We start from the raw sequence: 12008 nt of genomic DNA on the forward strand, positions 1-12008 counted from the left end.
AGGAAGCATCTAGGATCAATCTTTACTCATTCTTCTTGATGGTAGACTTTGAAGTTATACATGTTTCCCTCTTCTCTTAACCCATCTTATCTTCATTTTTATTTTTCCCTAATGGTTCACACCCTGGTTCCCCCTGGTTAGCCTCTGGTTAGACCCTGGTTGCACCCAGGTTCGTTGCTGGTTGCACCCAGGTTCGATACTGGTTCGCACCCTGGTTCCCTGCTGGTTCGCACTCTGGTTAGACCCTGGTTGCACCCAGGTTCGTTGCTGGTTGCACCCAGGTTCGATACTGGTTCACACCCAGGTTCGCTGCGGGTTGCACCCAGGTTCCCTGCTGGTTGCACCCTGGTTTCCCTGCTGGTTGCACCCTGGTTCCCCTGCTGGTTCGCACCCTGGTTCCCTGCTGGTTCGCACTCTGGTTAGACCCTGGTTGCACCCAGGTTCGCTGCTGGTTGCACCCAGGTTCCCTGCTGGTTGCACCCTGGTTCCCCTGCTGGTTCGCACCCTGGTTCCCTGCTGGTTCGCACCCTGGTGCACCCTGGTCCGCACCCTGGTTTGTACCCTGCTTCCTCCTAGTTAGACCATGGCTAGTCTCGGGTTTGCTTCTAACTTAGACCCGACTCACTTGACCCTAACCATTAACCCAATCCAACCTAACCATTAACCACACCTAAACCCATACCCATAAGCCTTAAACCCTATAACCATAGCCACACATCATACACCACATGCCTTTCATTCATCCACCCAACAGTACCCTCATACACCCCTACAATAGACCCGGCCAACCCAGTTAACCCGGCCATCGGGCCCATTCGGCCCAATTAATTCATTCCCCTTAAGAGCCACTTTGCCCTATTGGTTCCTAAGATACTCCAACCACCCAAACCTCAAGCCGCACCCCAATCCACGCTCAACCAGTTCCAATCCAGTCTAAGCCAAGTCAACCCGCACTTGACCTTGACCATTAACCCAATCCAATCCAACTCAACCATTAACCCCACCTAACCTGACCCTAGCACAACTCAACCGAGTCACATCAACCCAAGCCATACCTTTGTCCACTCACTGAGGCACACCATTTATCCATAAATCTGGTTACATTAAATCTAACCCAGCCAGGCCACCTGCAGCTTAAGTCAAATTGCCCCAATACAATCCATCCAAGTGGGATCCCAACCCAGCTCAACTGAGTCAACTCTAGCCAACCTCCCTAGTCGAGTTGACCCAACTCTCTAGTCGAGTATGCTCAACCTCTTTAACCGATTGGACTCTCCCCTTAGTTGACTCAATCCAATTCCTTAATCAACCCATCCCAATGCAACCGAGTCGCATTCGACCAAGTTGCGGCCTTCCATGTCACAACCGAGTCATTCCCCTATTCTACTAATGCCCTTTTACACCTAATAGAACTTCCTCCCTTTTGCCTAACCAAGTCATATCCCAACACAATCTGAGTCGCATGTCTGAATCCATTTGACCGAATCTCATAAGCCCGCCCATTTTGAATTCCCAAAATTCAAACCCTTGATGATTCCTATATGCTCAATTCTTTGATGCAAATTCCCAATTCCAAAATCCCATTGCTAAATCAATGTTTCTGAATCTCAAGTCCAATGCTCAAATACAAACCCGATTCCTGATCCAAATACCAATCCTGTTTTCCAAAATCCAAGCAACCTCCCCAGCGGAACTACGTGTGGCTTGATCCCCATCGCGGGGTACGTAGGCAATTTGGCACTCCCAAGTTCAGTCGCACCTTTCTCTATCTTTCTCATTCCCTCACACTATTTCATCATCTCTTCCATTTTTTTTTCACTAACCTCGAGAATTTAAATCGATTTGTCTTGTGTCTTTCGGAACCGTTGGATCACGGTTTCCGTCGTAAGGACCCTTAGAGCCCAATTTAGGAACACCGGTGTCGTGTCGTGTCCTAAGTTTTAGAGAGTCCTAGAGTTAGGAGTCCAGCCTCATCACGGACGCTTGCTATGTATAGCAACCGTGCCATAGGTCTAGTTACACTAGTCACCCAATCTTTCCCTAGGACAAGCCTAGTAAACTAGGATGTAAGGCAAACCTGCATTAGTCTAAGGGACCATTTGCATTTAGATGAGAATCATATAGCATCTTAGATGAAATCCTAAGATAATAAAATCCTCAACTTGAATTAAATAACTTCTCCTAAAACTGTTGAAACAGTCAATCCCGTCTAGGTCGGTGTCTTAGTTGAGTTAGGCATATGTAACTTAGCTTAGGTGCACCGAACTACGTCGACTCTGATCCCAGTGAGGCTTGGGTACGTAGGCAGCTTGGATGTCTGACGGCATACCACCCGCGAGTCGGCACCACAACAAATTGTGGTGTTTTGGATATTAATTTTCTTGTAAATGCTTAATCAAATCATTTAGGGCTTTCCATGAAATTAGAATTCTAGGAGAACTTTCACTTAGAATGAATCCAGACAAATTAATAAATCAAGATACACATCTAGGATTCACATTGAAATTAGATCATAGGATGCATGTCACTTAGTTCGCACATTAACATAGAGTTGAATGAGCCATTTAAAATAAATTTAAAAAAGTTAGCTTTTGGAATCGAAGGCCGATTATCGGGCAGGAATGGTGCATGTGGCGGATAACTCCCCATACCTTCCATTCTCGTAACCAGGTAGCGAGTCTAGATTTCTGGTTAATTTCGGGTCCTAGATCCCACATCTAGGTGGCGACTCTGTCAGTCTCTTTCGTGTGGAATTCGGATTGCCTTAGTGATCCCAAGTTCACATAAAAGACGAATTACAATCAACAATTAAAAACACACGCCAATCGCGTGGATACGAGAGACTAAGAGAGAGCGCGTGGCGGCTCGCGCCCCACACTCCCTCACGGGCTAGGTACCACAACCTACCTCCGATTGATTGACATAACTCTGTCAATTCAACTCGGAATTTAGTCAAATTCATGCCGTTTCGAAGATGTCGAAGTGTAGTTGAAAACATAAGAAACGGAGATGAAAAACTCCAAGTATTTTAAGAGTTACGTTGGAAATAGTTAGACTCGCGCTTTCGCCTAGCAGTTTACTGACCTACCTCCGATTGAATGACCATAACCCACTCAATTCAACTCGGAATTCATTGAAATTCGTTCCATTACGAAGGAGTCGAAAGTGTAGCTGATAACGGAAGAAACGGAGATGAAAACTCCAAGTATTTTGAGAGTTATGGTGGAAATAGTTAGACTCGCACTTTGGTCTAGTAGTTTACAGACCTACCTCCGATTGATTGACCATAACTCAGTCAATTCAACTCGGAATTTAGTCAAATTCATGCCGTTTCGAAGATGTCGAAGTGTAGTTGGAAATGGAGATGAAAAACTCCAAGTAATTTAAGAGTTATGATGGACATAGTTAGACTCGCGCTTTCGCCTAGCAGTTTACAGACCTACCTCCGAGTCAATGACCATAACTCACTCAATTCAACTCGGAATTCATTGAAATTTGTTCCATTTCGAAGGACTCGAACTGTAGTTTAAAACGGAAGAAACGGAGATGAAAAAAGCAAGTATTCTGAGAGTTATGGTGGAAATAGTTACACTCGCACTTTGGTCTAGCAGTTTACAGACCAACCTGCAATTGATTGACCATAACTTACTCAATTTAACTCGGAATTGATTCAAATTCATGCCATTTTGAAGGTGTGGAAGTGTAGTTGAAAACGAAAGAAACAGAGATGAAAAATTCCAAGTATCTTAAGAGTTATGATGGAAATAGTTAGACTCGCGCTTTAGTCTAGCAGTTTACAGACCTGCTTCCGATTCATTGACCATAAGTCACTCAATTCGACTCGGAATTTATTCAAATTCATGCCATTTGGAAGATGTCGAAGAGTAGCTGAAAACGAAAGAAACGGAGACGAAAAACTCCAAGTATTTTAAGAGTTATGATAGAAATAGTTAGACTCGCGCTTTCGCCTAGCAGTTTACAGACCTACCTCCGATTTAATGACCACAACTCACTCAATTGAACATGTAATTCAATGAAATTGGTTGCATTTCGAAGTAGTCGAAGTGTAGTTTAAAACGGAAGAAACGGAGATGAAAAACTACTTGTATTTTGAGAGTTATGATGGAAATAGTTAGATTCGCGCTTTGGTCTAGCAGTTTGCAGACATACCTCCGATTGAATGACCATAACTCACTCAATTCAACCCGGAATTCATTGAAATTTATTCCAATTCGAAGGAGTCGAAGTGTAGTCTAAAACGGAAGAAACAGAGATGAAAAAGTCCTAGTATTTTGAGAGTTATGATGGAAATAGTTAGACTCGCGCTTTGGTCGAGCAGTTTATAGACCTACGTCCGGTTGATTGACCATAACTCAGTCAATTCAACTCGGAATTGAGTCAAATTCATGCCATTTCGAAGATGTCGAAGTGTAGTTGAAAACATAAGAAACGGAGATGAAAAACTCCAAGTATTTTAAGAGTTATGACGGAAATAGTTAGACTCGCCCTTTCGCCTAGCAGTTTACAGACCTACCTCCGATTGAATGACCATAACTCACTCAATTCAACCCGGAATTAATTGAAATTTGTTCCATTTCGAATGAGTAGAAGTGTAGTTTAAAACGAAAGAAACGGAGGTTAAAAAAGCCAAGTATTTCGGGAGTTATGATGGAAATAGTTAGACTCGCACTTTAGTGTAGCAGTTTACAGACCTACCTCCGATTAATTGGCCATAACACAGTCAATTCAACTCGGAATTTAGTCAAATTCATGTCGTTTCGAAGATGTCAAAGTGTAGTTGAAAACATAAGAAACGGAGATAAAAAACTCCAAGTATTTTAAGAGTTACGATGGAAATAGTTAGACTCGCGCTTTTGCCTAGCAGTTTACTGACCTACCTCCGATTAAATGACCATAACCCTCTCAATTCAACTCGTAATTCATTGAAATTCGTTCCATTACGAAGGAGTCGAAAGTGTAGCTGAAAACGGAAGAAACGGAGATGAAAACTCCAAGTATTTTGAGAGTTATGGTGGAAATAGTTAGACTCGCGTTTTCGCCTAGCAGTTTACAGACCTACCTCCGATTGAATGACCATAAGTCACTAAAATTCAACTCGGAATTCATTGAACTTTGTTCCATTTCGAAGGAGTCGAAGTGTAGTTTAAAACAGAAGAAACGGAGATAAAAAAAACCAAGTATTTTGAGATTTATGGTGGAAATTGTTAGACTCGCACTTTGGTCTAGCAGTTTACAGACATACCTCCGATTGATTGACTATAACTCACTCAATTCAACTCGAAATTGATTCAAATTCATGCAATTTCGAAGATGTCGAAGTAAAGTTGAAAACGGAAGAAACGGAGATGAAACACTCCAAGTATTTTAAGAGTTATGATGGAAATAGTTGGACTCTTGCTTTCGCCTAGCAGTTTACAGACCTACCTCCGATTGAATGACCATAACTCACTCAATTCAACCCGGATTTCATTGAAATTTGTTCCATTTCGAAGGAGTCGAAGTGTAGTTTAAAACGGAAGAAACGGAGATGCAAAAAGCCAAGTATTTTGAGAGTTATGGTGGAAATAGTTAGACTCGCACTTTGGTCTAGTAGTTTACAGACCTACCTCCGATTGATTGACCATAACTCAGTCAATTCAACTCGGAATTTAGTCAAATTCATGCCGTTTCGAAGATGTCGAAGTGTAGTTGGAAATGGAGATGAAAAACTCCAAGTAATTTAAGAGTTATGATGGACATAGTTAGACTCGCGCTTTCGCCTAGCAGTTTACAGACCTACCTCCGAGTCAATGACCATAACTCACTCAATTCAACTCGGAATTCATTGAAATTTGTTCCATTTCGAAGGACTCGAACTGTAGTTTAAAACGGAAGAAACGGAGATGAAAAAAGCAAGTATTCTGAGAGTTATGGTGGAAATAGTTACACTCGCACTTTGGTCTAGCAGTTTACAGACCAACCTGGAATTGATTGACCATAACTTACTCAATTTAACTCGGAATTGATTCAAATTCATGCCATTTTGAAGGTGTGGAAGTGTAGTTGAAAACGAAAGAAACAGAGACGAAAAATTCCAAGTATCTTAAGAGTTATGATGGAAATAGTTAGACTCGCGCTTTGGTCTAGCAGTTTACAGACCTGCTTCCGATTCATTGACCATAAGTCACTCAATTCGACTCGGAATTTATTCAAATTCATGCCATTTGGAAGATGTCGAAGAGTAGCTGAAAACGAAAGAAACGGAGACGAAAAACTCCAAGTATTTTAAGAGTTATGATAGAAATAGTTAGACTCGCGCTTTCGCCTAGCAGTTTACAGACCTACCTCCGATTTAATGACCACAACTCCCTCAATTGAACATGTAATTCAATGAAATTGGTTGCATTTCGAAGTAGTCGAAGTGTAGTTTAAAACGGAAGAAACGGAGACGAAAAACTACTTGTATTTTAAGAGTTATGATGGAAATAGTTAGATTCGCGCTTTGGTCTAGCAGTTTGCAGACATACCTCCGATTGAATGACCATAACTCACTCAATTCAACCCGGAATTCATTGAAATTTATTCCAATTCGAAGGAGTCGAAGTGTAGTCTAAAACGGAAGAAACAGAGATGAAAAAGTCCTAGTATTTTGAGAGTTATGATGGAAATAGTTAGACTCGCGCTTTGGTCTAGCAGTTTATAGACCTACGTCCGGTTGATTGACCATAACTCAGTCAATTCAACTCGGAATTGAGTCAAATTCATGCCATTTCGAAGATGTCGAAGTGTAGTTGAAAACATTAGAAACGGAGATGAAAAACTCCAAGTATTTTAAGAGTTATGACGGAAATAGTTAGACTCGCCCTTTCGCCTAGCAGTTTACAGACCTATCTCCGATTGAATGACCATAACTCACTCAATTCAACCCGGAATTAATTGAAATTTGTTCCATTTCGAATGAGTAGAAGTGTAGTTTAAAAAGAAATAAACGGAGGTTAAAAAAGCCGAGTATTTCGGGAGTTATGATGGAAATAGTTAGACTCGCACTTTAGTGTAGCAGTTTACAGACCTACCTCCGATTGATTGACCATAACTCTGTCAATTCAACTCGGAATTTAGTCAAATTCATGCCGTTTCGAAGATGTCGAAGTGTAGTTGAAAACATAAGAAACGGAGATGAAAAACTCCAAGTATTTTAAGAGTTACGATGGAAATAGTTAGACTCGCGCTTTCGCCTAGCAGTTTACTGACCTACCTCCGATTGAATGACCATAACCCACTCAATTCAACTCGGAATTCATTGAAATTCGTTCCATTACGAAGGAGTCGAAAGTGTAGCTGAAAACGGAAGAAACGGAGATGAAAACTCCAAGTATTTTGAGATTTATGGTGGAAATAGTTAGACTCGTGTTTTTGCCTAGCAGTTTAGAGACCTACCTCCGATTGAATGACCATAAGTCACTAAATTCAACTCGGATTTTATTGAAATTTGTTCCATTTCGAAGGAGTCGAAGTATAGTTTATAACGGAAGAAACGGAGATGCAAAAAGCCAAGTATTTTGAGAGTTATGGTGGAAATAGGTAGACTCGCACTTTGGTCTAGGAGTTTACAGACCTACCTCCGATTGATTGACCATAACTCACTCAATTCAACTCAGAATTGAATCAAATTCATGGCATTGCGAAGATGTCGAAGTGTAGTTGGAAATGGAGATGAAAAACTCCAAGTAATTTAAGAGTTATGATGGACATAGTTAGACTCGCGCTTACGCCTAGCAGTTTACAGACATACCTCCGAGTCAATGACCAGAACTCACTCAATTCAACTCGGAATTCATTGAAATTTGTTCCATTTCGAAGGACTCGAACTGTAGTTTAAAACGGAAGAAACGGAGATGAAAAAAGCCAAGTATTTTGAGAGTTATGGTGGAAATAGTTAGACTCGCACTTTGGTCTAGCAGTTTACAGACCAACCTGCAATTGATTGACCATAACTTACTAAATTTAACTCGGAATTGATTCAAATTCATGCCATTTTGAAGGTGTGGAAGTGTAGTTGAAAACGAAAGAAACAGAGATGAAAAATTCCAAGTATCTTAAGAGTTATGATGGAAATAGTTAGACTCGCGCTTTGGTCTAGCAGTTTACAGACCTGCTTCCGATTCATTCACCATAAGTCACTCAATTCGACTCGGAATTTATTCAAATTCATGCCATTTGGAAGATGTCGAAGAGTAGCTGAAAACGAAAGAAACGGAGACGAAAAACTCCAAGTATTTTAAGAGTTATGATAGAAATAGTTAGACTCGCGCTTTCGCCTAGCAGTTTACAGACCTACCTCCGATTTAATGACCACAACTCACTCAATTGAACATGTAATTCAATGAAATTTGTTGCATTTCGAAGTAGTCGAAGTGTAGTTTAAAACGGAAGAAACGGAGATGAAAAACTACTTGTATTTTGAGAGTTATGATGGAAATAGTTAGATTCGCGCTTTGGTCTAGCAGTTTGCAGACATACCTCCGATTGAATGACCATAACTCACTCAATTCAACCCGGAATTCATTGAAATTTATTCCAATTCGAAGGAGTCGAAGTGTAGTTTAAAACGGAAGAAACAGAGATGAAAAAGTCCTAGTATTTTGAGAGTTATGACGGAAATAGTTAGACTCGCGCTTTGGTCTAGCAGTTTATAGACCTACGTCCGGTTGATTGACCATAACTCAGTCAATTCAACTCGGAATTGAGTCAAATTCATGCCATTTCGAAGATGTCGAAGTGTAGTTGAAAACATTAGAAACGGAGATGAAAAACTCCAAGTATTTTAAGAGTTATGACGGAAATAGTTAGACTCGCCCTTTCGCCTAGCAGTTTACAGACCTATCTCCGATTGAATGACCATAACTCACTCAATTCAACCCGGAATTAATTGAAATTTGTTCCATTTCGAATGAGTAGAAGTGTAGTTTAAAAAGAAATAAACGGAGGTTAAAAAAGCCGAGTATTTCGGGAGTTATGATGGAAATAGTTAGACTCGCACTTTAGTGTAGCAGTTTACTGACCTACCTCCGATTGATTGACCATAACTCTGTCAATTCAACTCGGAATTTAGTCAAATTCATGCCGTTTCGAAGATGTCGAAGTGTAGTTGAAAACATAAGAAACGGAGATGAAAAACTCCAAGTATTTTAAGAGTTACGATGGAAATAGTTAGACTCGCGCTTTTGCCTAGCAGTTTACTGACCTACCTCCGATTGAATGACCATAACCCACTCAATTCAACTCGGAATTCATTGAAATTCGTTCCATTACGAAGGAGTCGAAAGTGTAGCTGATAACGGAAGAAACGGAGATGAAAACTCCAAGTATTTTGAGAGTTATGGTGGAAATAGTTAGACTCGTGTTTTTGCCTAGCAGTTTACAGACCTACCTCCGATTGAATGACCATAAGTCACTAAATTCAACTCGGATTTCATTGAAATTTGTTCCATTTCGAAGGAGTCGAAGTGTAGTTTATAACGGAAGAAACGGAGATGCAAAAAGCCAAGTATTTTGAGAGTTATGGTGGAAATAGTTAGACTCGCACTTTGGTCTAGGAGTTTACAGACCTACCTCCGATTGATTGACCATAACTCACTCAATTCAACTCAGAATTGAATCAAATTCATGGCATTGCGAAGATGTCGAAGTGTAGTTGGAAATGGAGATGAAAAACTCCAAGTAATTTAAGAGTTATGATGGACATAGTTAGACTCGCGCTTTCGCCTAGCAGTTTACAGACATACCTCCGAGTCAATGACCATAACTCACTCAATTCAACTCGGAATTCATTGAAATTTGTTCCATTTCGAAGGACTCGAACTGTAGTTTAAAACGGAAGAAACAGAGATGAAAAAAGCCAAGTATTGTGAGAGTTATGGTGGAAATAGTTAGACTCGCACTTTGGTCTAGCAGTTTACAGACCAACCTGCAATTGATTGACCATAACTTACTCAATTTAACTCGGAATTTATTCAAATTCATGCCATTTTGAAGGTGAGGAACTGTAGTTGAAAACGAAAGAAACAGAGATGAAAAATTCCAAGTATCTTAAGAGTTATGATGGAAATAGTTAGACTCGCGCTTTGGTCTAGCAGTTTACAGACCTGCTTCCGATTCATTCACCATAAGTCACTCAATTCGACTCGGAATTTATTCAAATTCATGCCATTTGGAAGATGTCGAAGAGTAGCTGAAAACGAAAGAAACGGAGACGAAAAACTCCAAGTATTTTAAGAGTTACGATGGAAATAGTTAGACTCGCGCTTTCGCCTAGCAGTTTACTGACCTACCTCCGATTTAATGACCACAACTCACTCAATTCAACTCGGAATTCATTGAAATTCGTTCCATTACGAAGGAGTCGAAAGTGTAGCTGAAAACGGAAGAAACGGAGATGAAAACTCCAAGTATTTTGAGAGTTATGGTGGAAATAGTTAGACTCGCGTTTTCGCCTAGCAGTTTACAGACCTACCTCCGATTGAATGACCATAAGTCACTAAATTCAACTCGGATTTCATTGAAATTTGTTCCATTTCGAAGGAGTCGAAGTGTAGTTTATAACGGAAGAAACGGAGATGCAAAAAGCCAAGTATTTTGAGAGTTATGGTGGAAATAGTTAGACTCGCACTTTGGTCTAGTAGTTTACAGATCTACCTCCGATTGATTGACCATAACTCAGTCAATTCAACTCGGAATTTAGTCAAATTCATGCCGTTTCGAAGATGTCGAAGTGTAGTTGGAAATGGAGATGAAAAACTCCAAGTAATTTAAGAGTTATGATTGACATAGTTAGACTCGCGCTTTCGCCTAGCAGTTTACAGACATACCTCCGAGTCAATGACCATAACTCACTCAATTCAACTCGGAATTCATTGAAATTTGTTCCATTTCGAAGGACTCGAACTGTAGTTTAAAACGGAAGAAACAGAGATGAAAAAAGCCAAGTATTGTGAGAGTTATGGTGGAAATAGTTAGACTCGCACTTTGGTCTAGCAGTTTACAGACCAACCTGCAATTGATTGACCATAACTTACTCAATTTAACTCGGAATTTATTCAAATTCATGCCATTTTGAAGGTGAGGAACTGTAGTTGAAAACGAAAGAAACAGAGATGAAAAATTCCAAGTATCTTAAGAGTTATGATGGAAATAGTTAGACTCGCGCTTTGGTCTAGCAGTTTACAGACCTGCTTCCGATTCATTGACCATAAGTCACTCAATTCGACTCGGAATTTATTCAAATTCATGCCATTTGGAAGATGTCGAAGAGTAGCTGAAAACGAAAGAAACGGAGACGAAAAACTCCAAGTATTTTAAGAGTTATGATAGAAATAGTTAGACTCGCGCTTTCGCCTAGCAGTTTACAGACCTACCTCCGATTTAATGACCACAACTCACTCAATTGAACATGTAATTCAATGAAATTTGTTGCATTTCGAAGTAGTCGAAGTATAGTTTAAAACGGAAGAAAGAGAGATGAAAAACTACTTGTATTTTGAGAGTTATGATGGAAATAGTTAGATTCGCGCTTTGGTCTAGCAGTTTGCAGACATACCTCCGATTGAATGACCATAACTCACTCAATTCAACCCGGAATTCATTGAAATTTATTCCATTTCGAAGGAGTCGAAGTGTAATCTAAAACGGAAGAAACAGAGATGAAAAAGTCCTAGTATTTTGAGAGTTATGACGGAAATAGTTAGACTCGCGCTTTGGTCTAGCAGTTTATAGACCTACGTCCGGTTGATTGACCATAACTCAGTCAATTCAACTTGGAATTGAGTCAAATTCATGCCATTTCGAAGATGTCGAAGTGTAGTTGAAAACATTAGAAACGGAGATGAAAAACTCCAAGTATTTTAAGAGTTATGACGGAAATAGTTAGACTCGCCCTTTCGCCTAGCAGTTTACAGACCTATCTCCGATTGAATGACCATAACTCACTCAATTCAACCTGGAATTAATTG

The sequence above is a fragment of the Tasmannia lanceolata genome, unplaced genomic scaffold, assembly GCF_043159265.1.
Source record: "Tasmannia lanceolata isolate RefF3 unplaced genomic scaffold, GAP_Taslan_0.1 ptg000018l, whole genome shotgun sequence".
NCBI classification, from domain to species: domain Eukaryota; kingdom Viridiplantae; phylum Streptophyta; class Magnoliopsida; order Canellales; family Winteraceae; genus Tasmannia; species Tasmannia lanceolata.